We start from the raw sequence: 18,679 nt of genomic DNA on the forward strand, positions 1-18,679 counted from the left end.
TTTTTGTCAGGCTAAGTTCTCAAATTGAGCCATTTTGTCTTACTTTGGAATAAACCAACATCTATTACCGTGATCTTTCCCTCATAGTTCCTTTACCTCTCACCTCCACCTCCCTCTGAGTCCTCAACCCTCTTTCCCCCCCTTGCTCGCCCAGGCTCCCAAGAAATGCATGCTGGATAACCTTGTGAGGGCTCGCCTCTCCACTCCACGCATGTCAGAGCCAATCTGCAGTCATTTGGTGTGAAATGTACGCCTTGGTCCAGGGCTCTGAAGGTCAGGGCCTGGTAATTGATGTTGCTTATTCATCTGTTTCCTGTGTCTCCTCTCCCTCCTTACACAGCCGCCTTTGTTTGGATAGATTGTTTGAAGATTTACTGTAGTTCTTAAAGGCCCAGAGAAGTGTCCCCCTGCTGTCCTGGCTCAATGTTCCTGCCTGACTGGAGGCCCAAACTGATGACACACTGCTGGTCTAGGACAAAGGCCTGTTTTTCTAAGACAAGATGGAGGGAGCATCTCCCTGCATGACAATTGAAACAAGACTGAATGAGACTTACACTAACTCTTGTGTGCTTTAAATCAAGCTTAAAGTGGTCCATAAAAGCACAGAAGGAGTCAACATTGAAAAGAAATGATTGAACTTTTTCCTGAGGTTATGGAATGAATAAAGTGATGTAGTAGAAGAATATATTAATCAAGGGATTTGTTTCAGTATCAACAAGTGGCACATCCAGGCCAAAATGGTATGCATATTAAAATGTCCAACTCCTAAATCGTCTAAATTGCCTTTTCTTTGGCAGGAAATCCTGGCAGCTGCTAAAATCAGACTTTCCGAGTGCTCCAAACATCTCTAAACTGAATTAAAAAGAGAAACTTTAAACACGGGCTTTCAAGTGATTCACTTACAAGCTCACCAAGTATCCGTTTCGCCACTTCTCAAGCCTCCGCAGCGCCATGCGCCCTTGATGGCTGTCACCCAAGGTGCAGATAAACAATGGGCTCATTTGAAAACAAAGGAATGATTATGGGGGGACGTTTAATCCCAGCTTGACATGTCAGCAGGCTGCATGGGCGACAGCTTTCAAGGCAGGCTTTGAAGTGGCAATCTTTTCAGACTCTTGGCTCATTACACAATAAAGAACACTTCACATGTAGCTGAAGTGGGCAGGGAAATGATGGCTAATGATGTTTATGGGCTTCTTGACTCGCAAGTGAGTTTACAAGATTGGCCGTCATGTGGCCAGCTTGTTCTTTATAAGCAGTGGGAGAGATAGAGCAACAGGAAACAAGTTTCATCTGATTCTGTGAAAATCCATAAAGTAGCAATTAGTGCCACATTTATCATAACAAATCTACCTTAAAGAAGGATTTTTAACCAGTTTAGAAAAAAAGCATCTTTTTGCTTGATTAAATGACAAGAAAAGGTCAAATGAAATAGCTTACACTTGAAAATGCTGCCGTTATTTTCTTATATTTAAGCTCCCATCAAACTCTTTTTCTGGCTTGAATAACCTTTCCTATTCATAAAAGATCCAACCTCTTTGCTAGATGTGTCAAACTCTCTAATGGCTTCCCACTGGCAATAAGTCGGGTATTTCACTCCTTTATCATCCCCAAACAATACTCCTCCTTAATCTCCTTGATCAGGCTCTGTGAACAAGTGGGGAGGGCCGTGATTGACGGGCCCACGGTAAACATAGGAAATGCACCTGTGAGGACAATGTGTTGTGGAGGAACAAAAAGGGGAAAAAATGCACACAAGGCAGCTGGAAACCTTTTAATTAGTGCTAATTACCTTAGCAGAGGAACGTCGGGAGGCTTGAAAGGATTTGTGTCAGCGCGTGAGAGATCAAAGATTGAGGCGGTCACGTTTTGTTCTGCTGAGTCAAAAACTAATAAGGAGGGTGATAATGGGGCCCAGGAGAATGACAACCCAGGTGGTGGTGTGTTTAATCCCCATACAAGCCTAGCTCCAGTTTAACAATAGGGTGGTTGAATTTTCTTTCTCGAAAAAAAACATCTGGGATATCTTCTGTGAGACATTTTAAAGATGGAACTAATACAGAAACTTGTGAATGGTCAGCAAAGAGATGAATAATGAATGACTCGCTGAGGTTTACATCCAAAGGTGATAGCAGCGTTTTCTTTATTCATTATTCAAGTGTACAATTATTAGGCCTGTCAGGCGGCAAGTTTCATTTTTATGATTGTATAAGCCAGAGGGTCAGCAAGCTTTTCAGTCACAAACCATCAGCCCAACTCATGTGATGGTATCTGCAAGTTTTTCTGGAGGTGGGTCAAATCTAGCTTAAAAGTCGGTCCCCTTCACATCCAATTCACCGTCACATTCTTACCTACAGGCAACCTCTGCTGAGCCCCGGTCATTAATCAAAGCGGAGTGCTGTCCTGACCTCAGCCCCTTCCCTTTGAAGTGCTCTGTCCTCTGCAGCATGAGGAAATCATTTGCTGCCTGATTCAATGAGCCATCAGTCGAGCCAGCAGACCTAATGACATGTGAGAATATTAACCTCCTACCACCAAGAGTGCTGCTGCTTGGGAAGCAGTCTATTATTCATCCAAGGTTTTACTCGTACCTTTTTTTTTTTTTCCTTTCTGGGCTGCTTCTCTGTTAAATCAACCTACAATAACTATCACCACTCCAGTGTTCAAACCTGAAACCAGTTATTTCATACATACGAGGAAGCGTAGAATCTTAATTTAAATATAAAATGTGTCACATTTCCACATAAAATGTTTCTTAAGTTGGATGAATACATGAATTCAGACATGAAACACTAAATTAAACTTGAGGAAGGAATTTCATGAATAATAGCCTTTAGTTTTTTTAGTTGTCACATTGAAACTGCATCCCGTGAATACATAACCTTGTCAGGTAACACGATTCCTGACTGAGTCACATCAGAAATAGTTTAATCCACAGAGGTGGTAATTCAACATTAAAGATATCAACACCCATTATCACTTGCTGCTTAACAACGTTATCCAACTAAGTCTTTTATTGTAGTTTTGATTGAGCGGTCAATAACGTTCATTTCCATCACTGCAATCATTTGATGAAAACATAACATTAACATGATTATTTTGGCTCACAAATACAAAAAGTGCCACCTCATGATTTTTGGACATTTTTAGAACAGTAACATGCATTATGTGTCAAGCATTAACACTTCAACCAGCAATGCCATGTCTTTTAACTGATGGTTAAATAGCCGAAAATATTTTTTTTATGGCCTTGCGTCTCCAAGCCATTCATTATAGTTTCCTGTCTCGACAGGCAATCTGTACTGAGAAGCATCCAGTCCATTACACACATATGAGGCCCATCACTCCTGCAGTATTGACAAATTCATCAGGCATTTTTCTCTCTGCTCCCTGAGCTGAATTTAGATTTGACTGACTTTCCAACCCAGAGCAGCCTTGTTAAAACACAAACATGGCCTTTTCCCTTCTCTGGAGCTTGTTCAGAGTGCTTACAGTGATGAGCCATTACCTATTATATACAGTATATATTTCTTTCAGTTTCATTTATTATTCATTATGTAGTGAAAAACCATTGGCAGCTCGCACGTACATGAAACCAGTATAAGTGCGGTTGGCATGTGTGTTTGTTGTGTTTGCTGTCTTTTGATTGTTGCTGTTTGCGGTTGGTATGGGCCAGTTGCACACCAATGTACATGTCATCAAGATACTGTGCTTGATATAAGTTTAAGAAGATATTTGAAGGAAGCTTTACCATCAATCCCACAATGCCACATGTAAGCTGCTGTATCAGCTAATGCTGGTCTTACTCTCTTTACTGACGATTCGTGAGGTTTGTAGTTTCTTCAAGATAATTGTGGTGACATGTTAAAATGCTATGAATTGCCATTTAAGACTAGCCATAGTTAGTAATCTGTAAAAACCTGCAGAAGTTTTTGCAACTAGGGTGTCTGTCCATTAGACAATCTTTAGCGTTAGCATGCACCTAGAATCTGCTATCTGGTAACATTGTAAACATGTGTACGTATTTATATTAGCTATTTTGGAATTTAGTATTTTATTTTGTTTGAATTATTGAAATATCTTTAAGAGGGAAGTAAAACTTAAAAAGTCAATGGCAGAATGGAAATCAATACAGTGAGCTGAAAGATGCTAAATCTCAGTAGAGCGTAGAAGCATTGTTTTATAAAATTATAACTTGTCGGTCGCTTGTAGATTAGTGCTTTGTACGGGCCCTTTTGTTGGTTGGTCAAATAAGAAAAAACAAAACAACTTGAAGCAGATTTAGGGATTTTGTTCTCATCAATAATTTACTAAAAGATTAATTGACAAACGTTTTGTTGTCGCTGCCCTCTTTTTGAAATTTTTAATTCACTGTAGGTATTGCAGTGGAGTCATTTTAGTTACTCATACATATTACCTTTTCATCACTGTCAGAATTTTAGCTCTTCCTTATTCCTCGTCACATACTGTAGGAGTGACGCCTGGACTGACACCAAGTGGAATCATTTCTGACAAGTGATAAAAAAGTGTTTTGGCATGTTACGGGCCTTGTAGGCTGGCCTTAGTACCCCTCGGTCACAGGTTGAGGACATCCGACCTGAAATGCATGCAAACTAATGGCCAGCATGACTGACATTTCCACCGATGAGCCCAAAGTGTTCGCCCGTTGTCAGCAGGAGTTTATCAATAGGCACGTCTGCATATGCGGTCGTCTATCGATCCATCCATCTCTGTCGGCCCGTCTCTGCGTCACTGTAGCTGTCTGTTGTCATTCGGTGGACTGGCTGTGAGCAGAGATGGCTGCAGGAGCCTCAATTTGCAATGCTCCACCTTGGGAGAAAGGATTTAGAATATTGGCAGCATCGTTTCTTGTCAGCGTGGTGAAATCTCACCTGACCTTGCTGTTTGGATCCAGAACATCAGAGTTATACTTTTCATTCAGCACTCAGCTTCACATTTCTTGGCACCTTCCAGAAAATGTCTACGTAAGAAGGTGCTTTAAAGTGTCTGTTAACATCATTGATAGATGTGACTGGGCCTTGTTCTCTCTTCCCATGGAGACTGACTCTTTGTACTGAGTGTTTTTCGTAACAAGGCTCCCAGGTTAATTGCGGCGAGTAGCAGAGGCCTTGCCCCTCAAGATAAGGCTCAGCTTATGCTCAGTGAGATGCTTGTGATTAGAGAAAGGGACCAAGTAGGTGTCTGAGGTGAGGATAAAGAAGCCAGATCAGGTCTCTGGGGACAGAAAGGTGCGAGTCCACAGGGGATTGAGGTAAACAAGATTGTACCTGCGAGCGAGTTAGAAGCTGCTGCTGCCCCCAGGTCATTATTGCCCTTAAAGCAAGAAGCAGACGGCAGAAGCACACACACAGCTCAGTGCTTATCAGTGTCCGAGGGATAATGGGGATACTATTTTGCTTTAAACCGTCAGCCAGTCAAAGCAATCTCTCAAGATGTGCTGACATGTAGGGGCCACAAGGAGTAAATGAAAATTGAATTAATGAAATGACATTAATGCAATGAAGGAGCTGGATAATAACTTCATCCCATTTGGTTAATCAGCGTTATTCAGCGCGAATTTATGTAAATCACGCTCAGAAATGAATTGGAATGACAGGTTCATTGTCAATATATTATTATTACACCTATTGCGTTAAACCTGGCTCGGGCCGAGGCTCCCATGGCGGTAAATTTAGCTGATTAAATCAATGGGTGCACACAGCAGTGGTGACACGAAAACAACAATTAATAAGCCAACCCCCAGTGCACAGCGGCTCCATTTTAACCAGGCTGCTAATAACATTACACGGCAAAAAATATCCTAATCAGACAGGTGAAAAGGGATTTGGAAGCAATTGGATTTTATTCTTTTGTGTGTGTCTACAGCCAGCCGATATGTTCAAGAAATATATTAATAGAAGTATTCATATACCTCTCTGGATTTTTGAATTATAGCTTGTGCTGGAGAGTCTACAAGCTTTGAGTACAGTTGAGACAATAGTGCATTTGCTGGTTATCTTGACAACTTTCTCTTTATCTCATTTGTTCCCTCACTCCCTCATTCCCCCTTAAAACCGCCCCTCCTCACACACACGCACAATCGCTCACAAAGAATGCACATTAAAAAGGATTTGTTCCCCAAAGAAGGTCGGCATTTGTAAGGCTCCTGACAGATTTAAGTGTCAATTAAGTTGATGTACAGTGGGCACATTATCATACAAGGTTGTCAGCTGCGGCCATTTGAGGGAAACAAATACCCCAAGCTTTACACCTTCCACAGCTTGAACTTTGTATGGACCCACAGTTGCAATGAATGTCGCAGTCAATCATTTATCCAGTTGGCAAGCTTTCTATGTGTGGGTGTGTGTGTCTGAGATCAAGCCATTTTATACAAATAACAACCACCAAAAAATGTCCTAAATGCTTTGTCATGTTGAGCCACGAGGTCCCATCCCTGGCCTGCTCGGAGGTCTTAAACTCATTACTGGGAGAGGGGGGTGGAATTATACCTCTGCACAAGGATGATGGATGACAAGTTAAATTTGTGTCCAGGGACTGAAGGTGAATGGTGACAGAGGTATTTATCTTGAGAATGGAGGTTGGGGTCAGACGAGGCTGGGTGCCTTAAGGCACAAGACATTGACAAATTTATCCAGTGGACCCCATTGCTTGGTCCTTTTCTTTGTTTTGAATCCTTGCCACTTGCTAAGTGACCCACATCGCTCATACTGCCAGTGTGTGAAGTAAACCTTGCTATGCCAAGCTTCCTACTTCTGCTGATGCTTGTAGTTCATTCTTCTGTGGGGGCCCAAATCTTTGAATCGTTTTTGTTTGGATGTTTTCAGCAACTCTTTCATTGTCGGTTAATTTGATTTCTAGAGCTACATAAATCTTTGTAAATGTACGGTTTGAGTAGGCTTCCTTTCTTGATCTGAGCTGATATTTATGCTGTTAAACATCCTCCCAGTCTGAGCTCTTTTGGCTCACTTTTTAGACTCGACTCGTATCATTGACACATTTTCCTGCATCATCCTCGTCTGTTTTATCTGATGTGGAGGACTGTGATAACATGTGCATGTAAGAGGATCTACTAAAGAAAAAAGGGGGTGTGTAACAGAGACCTCTAGTGGACATGGACAAAGCCTTACGGAAGTTACCTTGGAATCTATACCACCACATTTGCCTGTTACTAAGTTGGCCAAAAGTCATTGTCTTCTCACCTCATTTGAAGCGAAACAAAATCAATTAATCAGATAGATTTGTGAGTTTTGTTATGGAAAATTAACATCACAGCACAACAGACAACAAGGAGTTCGCCCTTTTAAAGTAAAGTCTCTCAAATGTTTCAAAAAAGGACCTTTATTATTGTCCAACTGGGAATGAGCTGAGGGAATTATTTCATTCTTAATGAGTAAATTGAGTCTATTTTACATCATGAAAAAAAACGGGTTTTTTTAACTGTCCATACTCGTGTATTGCAAATTGACACCTTGGGGATAAAAGGTTAATTACGTTTATGTGTCAACTTAGCCGAGGTACATTTGTATTCCAGTGCAAGGGTCTCATTTTCCAATTAGGCCAATATATCAGTGATGGATACAATGTGAAGTGGTCATTTGTTTGTGCTTTAGAAGAACTTTTCAGAGCCTTTACAATTGCTAACCACTTTAGCCATGCTTCATCCATCATTTTGTCAACACCCTAATGTTTGAACCTATACAACCTCAGCTGGGAGAGGAAAGTAACACAGACAAAGCAGTTGGTTGCTTTCACAACATGCCAAATATTCAACCTACCTTGTACCTCCCTCCTTTTGTCTGTGAGCAACATTTAGAGAAGATTTGTGAATTTTGAAAGGCAGGAAATGGGTTTCAGGGCTGAACAATGTATGTGTCTGGAGTTCACAGTGTTATTCCAGTCACTCTTGTGTTTGATATTTACTCATACCTTTTGTTCCAATAACAGATGACGAAACGGGGCATGGCGGTTATATTTAATTGACTTTATGTCTTATAGTTTGATACACATGGAACATTAATGAACGATGATGCTATTGACTTTAAGAAACCGTGTGCTCAGCAGTTGTGGCACATTGTACTTTTGATGTGTATGTCCTGTTTCCTCAAGGAGCAGTATTGATTTCCTGTCCGAAAACTGATGTAAAAATTAAATTACATGTTACACTCAGGCATTGATTTTGCTTTAAGGAAAAAGAAGACAAGCCTGCACACCCATTTAATGCCAAAACCAGTTTAATCACAATGTTTCAAACCAATGGTCTTTGTCAGGTGATAGTTTTTGAAAAATTGGGGCCACACCTTTCAGAAGGTGTAAGCAGACAAAAATATAAAGCATATCTAAATATTATTAAAATACAATCATAGGTAATGTACTAAGTTACAATGGATAGGAAAAATATGACCATAGAATTGTTTAGCCATAGATTTCCCCAAATCATCTCTCAGAACATCAAGTACAAAGACAGATTTAATCATGCAGCGCTAGATAAACAGATCATAACCATCCCCTCTTGATTGATTTTGATTCATTAGAGTCCACCTCTTCATCCTACAATTTATATGGCTTTAATTGTTTTTTTTTATAACTTAAAACAGTATAGGTAGTAGATCAGATTCTATAAAAGGTAAAAAAAAAACAACAAAACCATGAATACGTATACAGCATGACTTATGGCATGATAATTGAGTGTTCAAAGTTTTTGAAAGGTGCCAAGACAGATCAATTCAAACTGAAACACTTCAGAGCCCTTAGATCCATTAACGACCCCTGGCATTAATATGCTTTCAGACAGCCCAGGATAATGCTACAAGCTTTTCACTGCGACTTATATTTACTTTTTCCAGTCCCCCACCCCTCATCTTAAGTGCTGTTTTTGACAATGCAGGCACCATGAATCATTTACCATACAGGAATACCGTAAAGGAATCATTTTCTTAGGAGACGTTTGTGCTCGGTTTGATGCTGACGAAAGGCATTATCTCCTGACTGACAGCTTCAGCGGGCTGCTCTGATGCAATATTTATTATTTGTCACATAGCCGTGCATTAGGCCAAGAATGGACCATTGTTTCTGTGTTATGGACATGGAGCTGACAATGGTTGGGCAGAAGCAGGTCAGGGATCGTGAGGCCAAAGCAAATATAAACCTACAGTTACAGCACAATGTAGAAAGGGGCTGTTATGTGGTTTGATGTTGAAACACAAAAATAAATAAACAAACCCTGAATATAATGTTCAAGATTTCCCTCACAGAAAAGTGGTAAAACCATTGAAAGAATACTTAAAAGCTGAAATGAGTTGATAAAGGAATAAAAATACCTTTTATTTAGCATCTTGATAAAATCAGTTCCGTTTTTTTTTTTTTTTTTAAATATGAGGGGTTGTGGCTTTCACTCTTCATCAATAGAATACCTTTGGTTTTGAAATTGTGATAGCTTTATTTGTATATTTTCTCAAAATCACATTCGATATTTGACATTTAACTAACTATAAAATCTGGGGTTTTGTTTTTAAAAGTAGCATTTTTAGCACTGCAGGTAAATGTAGTTCAATGATGAACATAAATGCTGTCGAGTGAAGGCATGAAATCCATAAAAAGGAAATAGTTAAATACAAGCCCTCATAACTGCATTTTTGAGCAATACTTGTGTAAACATGCAGGCCACTTTTCTATTTTCAAACAGTGTCGGAACCAGAGGGAAATCATGGTAAACTAAGTGAGCACGTCGGCTATCCTTTGATTTCTGTTTCTTCAGAGCAAAAACACAGAAGGTTCTTTTGCTTCTTATTAATAATATAGTATCATATTGCGTATATTTTCCTTTTGTCATAATGGGTTTTAGCTGTTTGGACGGGTCATTTGCATAATCTGGATTGCTCATTTTGCTTGTTTCCAGCTCGTTTCTCTCGCCATCTTTTCCCTGCACTGCATGCTTTTTACAAAGTCCCAGCAGAGGAGAAACTGCAAGCAAAGTGAAACGATATCAACTTTGTTCAAGTGGCTGTACAGAAATACAAAACGACATGAGAGCAGACCGGCTGTGGGACTGGTCCCCTTCATTCTTGCTCTGGCAAATGATCCCTGTAACTTCTAGCGTTCTCATCGGCCTGAGTAATTGAGATGAGTAATAACTGTGACAGAGGGCATTATCTGACCCATTTTCCCTTTCTTCTCACATTGCTTTGTTTATACATGCCTTCCTGTCATAATCCCTTACAAATCTCCAAAGTTAAAGCCCTTTGAAGAAATTGCCTCTCGTAGCGTGATATCCCGAGTAAAGGAGGTCTTTTTAATGACCAGGATCTGACCTCATTTCATATGCATAAGCCTACATCAAAGTAGACAGCATCCGTCCAGTCTGCGTAGCGTTCTTCCACTTGACAGTATTTCACATTGGAGCGACAAAGCACATACATGGAGCTTGTAATTGCTTAATTAGTTTCAGGCTGTGCAGTTTTACCTTGGCTTGACCTTCTGTGAGGAGAACAACTGCTTCCCTCAAAGAAAATGTAACATCAGATTGATTTACATTACCACTTTGTCTATAATCAGTCACTGTTAGAAGCTAAAGGGCATCTCTAAGAGAAATGGAATCTCTTTATTTGTTTAATAGACTGTTTATCTAATGGGATTATGAAAGGAGAGAAAACACTATTGTTATGCTTATATGAATGTATCTAATCTAAATGAATTGGATCCTTACTGGACTTAAATGTTTCCTGCTGTTGTGGGCAAAAGGCAATTTGGTCCTCACAAGAAGGCTAAGCTGGAAGCTGAAATTAAATTCTAAATCATCTTAATTCTACTTGATCATTAAGCTAAAGTTAGCGCATATAATGCTCTTGTAGCTGCTTTGCATCAAGCTGCTCCATAGTCTACAAGTTTTAAAAAGATCAGCCAAGCTTTGACTTGAAAAAGCTAGCAAGGTAAGCTCGCTGATGTTACCTATTTTTGATGAGCGTCTCCGTACATTCGCCTGTGTTTGTGTTCCGTCATCTACATTTATCTAGCACCAAGCAAAAGACATAAACCTGACCATGGTTAGAGAGGTTAAAGAAACTAAAAAATAAATCAATAACCAGTGACACACTGAAAATGACTTAACTCTAACTTTATTGTGAGCAGACAACACCTCTCTCCTGTAGCTTCCTCAGATTTGCCCAGCACTTTAGTGAGCAGTATTATGTGAAATTTCTATTGGCATTTTTATAATTCTCTAATAAAACATTTAACGAGCATTTTATTTTATAGTTTTGCATTTAACGTTACTTCAATAGCAAGCCATCCATGCTAGTAGTGATTAGCAAGACACGTAGCTAGCTTGAATTTCCCTCGGGATCAATAAAGTATCTATCTATCTATCTATCTATCTATCTATCTTACTTTTTATATAGCTAATGCTGCATTAGCAATGTTTACCCGAGTTAAGTACGCATGCATGCTAAACAATTGTTAGCAGTACTGCAGGACTTAACAGAACTTGAAAGGCATTTATATCTGGATCATATTCTACGGCTATCCAGCTAATATTATTGAGTCGTTTATTCAAAGTCAACATTTAAAACTTATGCAAAGAGCTAGACCTGTGATTTGACGGTAAGTTTTATATGTTGTACTTCTTGTTACACCAGTCTGTGAGGTTTGACAGGACTGCTTGTATGTGCTAGAAAAAGGCTGCAGTAAAGGTTAAAACAAACCTCAGTGAGAAACCGTTTGTAACTACCCTCAATGTGAGACAAAGTTTGGACAGTTATATAAATGACGCTCACATAGCACGTGGGTGAATTGGCAGCGTTTCAGTTCTTTCTGCCCTATAATGCTGTGGGCAGCACCTGCCAGCTCTGCAGGCACATTTTTCAGCTATTTGAAGTTAGTTATTGACCTCAGTCTGCTCCCTCTGTTCAAACAACAAGCTCACAGTTCAGCACCTCTGCCAGGTACTCTGTCTTTGTGGCAGCTCTTTGAAGCTTTAATCTAAACACCAGCGTTTATCTGACAGGACGATGATGAGATCATCAGGACAGCCGTTTCGTTTGTTTTGGTTCTGATAACAGCCGGGTGTTAACCATGTTCACAGCCAGAATCTCCCTACATCATCATCTTTAACTGTTTCACCAGCACGTGTGTCTGACTCTTACAGTATGATTTATCTTTGGCGTCACCGGAACAAAATAATTGTTCTTCCTTTGTCCTCTCTGCAGTTAAACTTTGTCCAATGACTTTCCTGCTACTTTTATTTGATAACTGTATTTTCAACTTGCTTTCTCTCACACAGTTTTTGAATGAATATTTGATCAGGTTTCCTCATCTTATTAGTTGAAAGTTTTTTTTTCTCCCTGCCACCCTTTAGGGGGATATACTATCTATTGTGACATTTTTTTCTGAATTGCAAAGGTAACCTGCACAGCTTCCATGCATGCTAAATATCATGTTTGGTGGACAGTAACATTACAGCATTTGGGAGTTGTATCATTTTGGTCATAGTACCTCATGACTTCTGATGATTTCTGCATTCTATGTCAAACTGACACTGGCCTTACATTCAGATTTGGTCATCTGATGTCACCATGTCCTCTGAACCAATAACAGTAATAAGTCTAATGTTGTTGCACAAGAAAGTCAGCTCTTTAAATCAAATGCCACAATGAAGAAGCTATATAGCTATCATACTTTTTCTTACAGTTTTTCTCTTTTAAAACCACTTTCTCTGAAAGGACTTTCAAATATGCCAATATTAAAAGTGTATGGGATGAGTGAAACTACTTGGGGTCAACTGGGTCAACAGATTTCATCCAGTTCACATTGAATACTGAATATACCAGAGGCCCACCACTGAGCCCTTCCAGTTTCCAAACACATGTCGAACAGAACATCAGCACATATTAAAATCTTTTTTAGATTCCTCTTCAGTGAACGTGTGAACGTTTGGGTGCTGACTGCAGCTTGGCCCTTTAATCTCTTCAGCTCCACATGTTGCAGCCATAAAGAGCTGCAGGGTTGGGTGTACTGTACTTTATGGAGGTCATGATTAGGGCACCGTTTGAAAAAACAAGTGCAATTAGTGCAATGACTCAACTTGTTCGCATAATTCACATAAAACCGCACCCCGTAAAGCAGCCTGTTAAACTTTAAAGCACATGCGATTACTCATAATTGCTGCAGAAATTGATTTATTAGCTCGGGTGTGAGACTGTGTGAGCCGAGTGCCATCTGACCTCCAGCTGAATGAATAATCAACAGGCTCCCCGAAGCAAGCAGATGTTTGAGAGTGTTTCTGTTTTATCAGGCCTGTAATGCAAACAGGCATGAAACCAGATTAAATTAAATGATGTGACGACAGACAGATGTGACACATTTTGGACTTTGCAGCTTTAGCACTTTTGTGCTAACAGCAACCAAACATGAAAGACGCTCTGGTTTACCGGATGCCGATTCTCATGAATGCTTTTAAAAAAACAAAACTGTTCTCTGGTAAAAATTTCTACCTTATTTGAATTTCTGAAAGAAATCATCAAAGAAAAACAACCAATGGAGTCAATTGCTTTGCAAACAATACTTAATCTGAAACAGTTTTCCCTGCACTGATGTTGCATCTGGCTGTTTTGCAAGACCCGATGTTCTTTAGGGAAATAAATAATGATCCCTTTGCTTCGACTTCTTTTCTCTAATTGCTGTTTAATTTCTTGCCTTGCCCGTAATTAAAATGTATATCCGGCTTAATGAAGCACAGGTGACTAGTTTATGAAATGTGTGCTGTTTGTCTTGTTAGCCCTGAAGAACTAAAGGTTAGTTTTTATCAGAGATACAGCACATGCATTGCTTATTTTGGTACCTTTCCTCATTTGCAGATACAGTATTTAGGCAGCGTAAAGAAAAAATAATAACGCATCCTGGAGCTGTAGCTGGAGATTTCTTTTCTTTTTTGTTGAACATTCTCGGAGAGCCTCTCTTATCTTTGAGTGGTTCCAGTTTGCAGTAAGTGATACTTTCAGGTGCAGAACTGTTGGACTGTATGTTGAATTGCGGATCTTTGTACACTGTTTTGTCTGCCCCCGAGGAGCTGTCGACTCAAGTGCTTTTTCTCCGAACCTGTCACACTTTTCAGGAACAATTAGAGAAAAGAAAGTAAATTGTTCCCAGGCACTTGGATCGGTGTCCTCGCGACATCTGCCACCGCAGTGCGGATGATAGATTCCTCCTTCATTAGCCAGGGGTGTGGGATTACCCAGTGAGAACGCATTAATCACCACTTTCTGTGGCAGCCTGAATGCACCACGCTTTGTTTGAAAAAAACTTTTTTTTCTCCCCAACGTGTCACTCTTCTCCTGTGACAGGCCACAATCAATCATGTTGATTGACAGCACTGATAGGTTACACTGTTTACACAATGTGTAATGAAAGATCATGTTACCCACTATTGTTGTTACTGAGACAACTCTTTTGGGCCTCCTATGAATAGAGTGGCTGCTTTGGTACAATCTCAGACAAGCACACACTCGTTAGCTTTCCCTTTCTGTTTTCTAAGCGGTTTCTTTTCTCACTCTCTTGTTCTCTTTACAAAAAAAAAAAAAACTAAGAAATGCAAGAATGAAGTAATCATTTATGGGTAATTTAATTTGGCATATTTTTCATGTACAGATCAGGAGGAAAAAAAACACCCAACTAGAGACAACAAACACTGCCTAAAAAAAGACCCACATATAATTTTATTTTTGAATCTCACAGACAAAGCTGAAATAACATATTTCTAAAATTATTTAAAATTATAAAAAAATTTAGAAATCGCCAAGACCAACAAATCAATAACTTCAAAGTACTATCAAGCAAAAGAAAATTCAATGCAACACTGCATGTATTGGTCAAGATGGTATAAAGAACAATTACTGTAAACTGTCTTGACAATTGATTAAGAGTCATTTGGACACAGTGTTGAGCAATGTTTGCTAAATGAAGGTTAGTTAGTGTTAGAGTCGGTTGTTCAAATGATGCTGTTGTGTCCAGAGAAGATGTTCCTACAACGGTCACATGAATCTAAATGTTTCCACGTTTGATGAAAGGAAACAAACGGTTTCCTTGGACTCTTTTTTCCTGCAGCGATCAAAACAAAGAAAGACATTGAAGTGCTTCGTGTTCTTGTTATAGTCCAAGTCTTTTCTGTGTCACCTTTAAATTAGTTCTACAGAGGACATTTACTGTACAAAACTCACACTGTTTTAATGAGAAGCATATTAAACATTCAAGAGCTGTCACACCTTAAACACTCATACATCAATTCAATGTGGGCATAATGGTAATTGTGCTCTGCAGTGATCAATCAAGATAAGCCCGTGAGTTATAATTAGGCCAACGTGATTGACGTATTGACCATTTGTATTGAAGTCCTTTGTTATTGGACGTTTCCGATGCAACATCTGTCTTTTACTTTTACCATCAGTTAAACCTGTCTACATGAATGACCTCATGTGTAAAGATGTTTGCACTAACACATTTACTATCTGATTTGTACACACAGATGCAGAGTGACCTATAATGTGGTCAGTGGAGAAGTCAGGTATGGCTGTCATTTCACTTAAACGGACATGGTGTTCCAGTGTATCCTTTGTTACACATTCATAATACATATTGATTAAGGATTGAGTGATCCTTGTGATTATTTATTCGACCGAGGGGGTTATTTTTCAATAATATTTGTATGAGACATCAAGGAAAATCTGCTGGCCCCATGTTATGAAACAGAGTAAACAGATGTTGCATGAACAACAGAAGAATCCATTCAACTGTTGAACAAATCAGAGTAAGACTTACAAAGCGATAACTAATGGGTCTGTCTCAATGAACTAGTCTACACAGGAACAGGCAACAACATTGACAAATTGAAACACCAATGTTGTCTTTGGTGAAGTCAATGATATGATGCAACCAAACATACAATACAAGATAACAGTCGATAACTATTAGTCTTGGACGAGGTTTTAGATTCTCTTGAGTGCATTTCTTCGTTTATAGTTTTGGACTAAAGAAATATTTTTAACAATTTACCTTTTTTGGGGGTGTCATTTTGCAACAAATTAATTTATTATTTAAAAATGTTTGTATGCTGTAAACTGGTGCATGTTCCCATAAATCTTTTTAGAAACCATTTCAACCATTTATCCATTTTCATGATCAGATCCTAGAGTAGCACTCACTATGAAAACTGGCTTTAATTCTGGGCAAGTTTTAATAAAAAGATTGAGACTTGTTTCAACTTGTCCTCAAACAAGTTTTATGCAAATAACAAAGGAGATATATTGAATCAACAAACCATGCTGCAATTTTTGTAGAAGCATTTGGCAAGGTTCTCACAGAGACAGCAGTGGTTGTTTGATCTGGATAATTAGTGCATGCAAACATTTTTGAAATTAAAAACAAGCCCTTCACAAATGTTTTTCTAATTGAAAATAGCAATGAGCAGAACTACAGATTTTTTTAAAAGTCCTTTTCAATGACTCATGTGAAATATGCCATTTTTTGGCACAGATTGCCACGTCTGTTCCTTCTGGGCACCGAAGATAAGCCGTATTATTTTTCATCTTTTGAGCGGCAGTGGTGTCTTTCCTTTTCTGGTGTCAAGACTCTATTCAGTGAATTTTATACCCCCAATCATTTGATATAGTAAAGTACCTTTCTGACCCAAATGAAGGTGTCATACTTTAAGTCTTTCCAGACGTCTGATCTCTGTGGAGATTGGTTTGCAGAAATATGATGAGGGGGCATAAACCAGCCGAACTTGCTGCCCTTTTTCGTCTTTGAGCTGTTTTTATAAGAGAAACATCATTCCTGTTTCACAAAGACATGTTATACTCTTTTCTTGTTCTTTTTGCATTTGATCTATACAGCAGCCACCTCATTATTATACTACAGGCAGTACTAGTTGTAAACTTGACTTTTTCTCTGGTGTTATGTTTAGCACTTCCACGCTGTTAGATTAAAGTCCTTCAGACACGGAGCCACAGTGACCGGGGGAGATAAGAGCTGTGTGCGGACTGAAATAAAGCCAACTCATTTCCACCCACATGGCTGCAGGAAGAGACATCAATTCCTACCTGTCATCTTTACCCCAGAACACTGTCTCATTACGATTATCTCTCAAATACACACAGTGCATAAAAGCTTCAGTAAATCAGAGACTCTTCTTTTACAAGATGGGCTGTAGTGCTTAATGAAAGTCGATGATCTGTTCGTGAATTGGAGTACAATGTCAAGGAGTTCTCAGCAGATGAATCTCGAGGACTCTATGTATTTGGTATTTTTGTGATGTTTCTATAAAAAAAATGTCTGATGATACTGAGTCCAAGAGTTGGATGTCGGCCAATACAGAGTACCGAGAGCAGCTTGAGAAGTATTAGGTTGGTATATAGAAACCTTGGAGGGATTCGATATGATTGCAACAATTTTTTTGTAACATCCGACTCAGAAATTGAACACCAGAGAATGTATCTCTCCACTTCCTTTGCGAAAGTTTTCTGCCATTTTTAGTGGCGTCTTTGTAATTTGCATTTCTTTGGTTTCTGTTGTAAAATAAAAGATGCATCCTTTCCTGAAAATAGGCAGATCTCCAGAGTGTTCCAGCACAGCCACTCTGCTCTGCTCTAAATATGCACCAAGTCTATGTATGATAGATCCCGCTGCAGGCATGTGTCAAGCTGAACAGAGTAGATCGACCCAGACAGGAAGTCAGACAAGACAACACAAAGAGCATCCATTTAATTTCTAAATAAAACCCAATATTCCGACTCCAGATGGTATATTTCATAACTATTTCAGCATGACATCCAAACAGGCACTGAATGAACAGCAAATGAACCTTAGAAAGACAAAGAAAGCACTTGTTCTTTTTATTCCCGTGTGATTGTCTTAGTTCCCAAGCGCTCATACTCCAGAAACATTGCCAGTGGTGACCAATCGCGCGGAGGAAGTCCATGGCGCTGACAGAACGTGACTTGCACAGACGATGTAAAAAATTGCATGTTACGCTTACAGGCCTTTCTCATATGTTGTGTCTACTGAGGACAACACTGATTTAACCTAAAACATCTAAATGGACCAAAGCCCACAGTTTCCTTAATTTCTCTGTAGGGTGAAATGGAGGCTGTTTGCTAACAGGACTCATCAGTTCTTCTTTGTGCTCTTAAGCAGGGGCAACTATTGGTAGCCATTTTTTCTCCGTGGTAGCTAGCTGCGGCTGCTGTTTTGAAGTGGTGATATAGAAGAGGATTCTCGTAAAAAAAAACAAAAAAAAAAACGAATTTTGATGAAGCTTATGAATAAATTAGAGTATCTGATCATTGCATAGTCTGGTGTACAATACTCCATGTCAAATGTTTAAATAGTATCAGAGGTGGTGGTATAAAGATGGTATCTTTATTGGAACAATCCTAGTTTGGGGGTAAGCTTAAGATTATCACAGTTGTTCAGCTTTCTTTGCAGAGACCCCTTTCTTGGTCCTCTTGGGTGGTCTTTAAAGACGACTTTCTCTGTGTTCCTACCTCCTGCTTGACAGCCTTTGTATTATGCAGACGGAGCTCAACATCAAGACACACACTCCTGAGGAGAGAGCCACAAAACATACTCTGAAGCTTGAAGCTTTTGGCGTCTGCCTTACTCCTTTAAAGAGACT

General features: G+C 39.3%; 1 protein-coding gene across 11 annotated transcripts in view; it reads left to right on the plus strand.

Moving 5' to 3' along the window:
- LOC306842319 (uncharacterized protein) overlaps positions 1 to 18,679 on the plus strand; it is a 169,590-nt gene that overhangs the window by 93,789 nt on the left and 57,122 nt on the right. The window contains exon 3 of one of the 11 annotated variants that reach the window (XR_013781702.1): positions 15,533 to 15,614. The exons of 9 other annotated variants lie outside the window; for them this stretch is intronic. The gene's annotated coding sequence lies outside the window, so the exon portion shown is untranslated. Of the gene's footprint in view, positions 1 to 15,532; positions 15,615 to 18,679 lie in introns of those variants that run through there. One more of the 11 variants, XR_013781703.1, reaches the window with a different exon arrangement.

Source organism: Symphodus melops (genome assembly GCF_947650265.1).
Source record: "Symphodus melops genome assembly, chromosome: 21".
Lineage (NCBI taxonomy): Eukaryota > Metazoa > Chordata > Actinopteri > Labriformes > Labridae > Symphodus > Symphodus melops.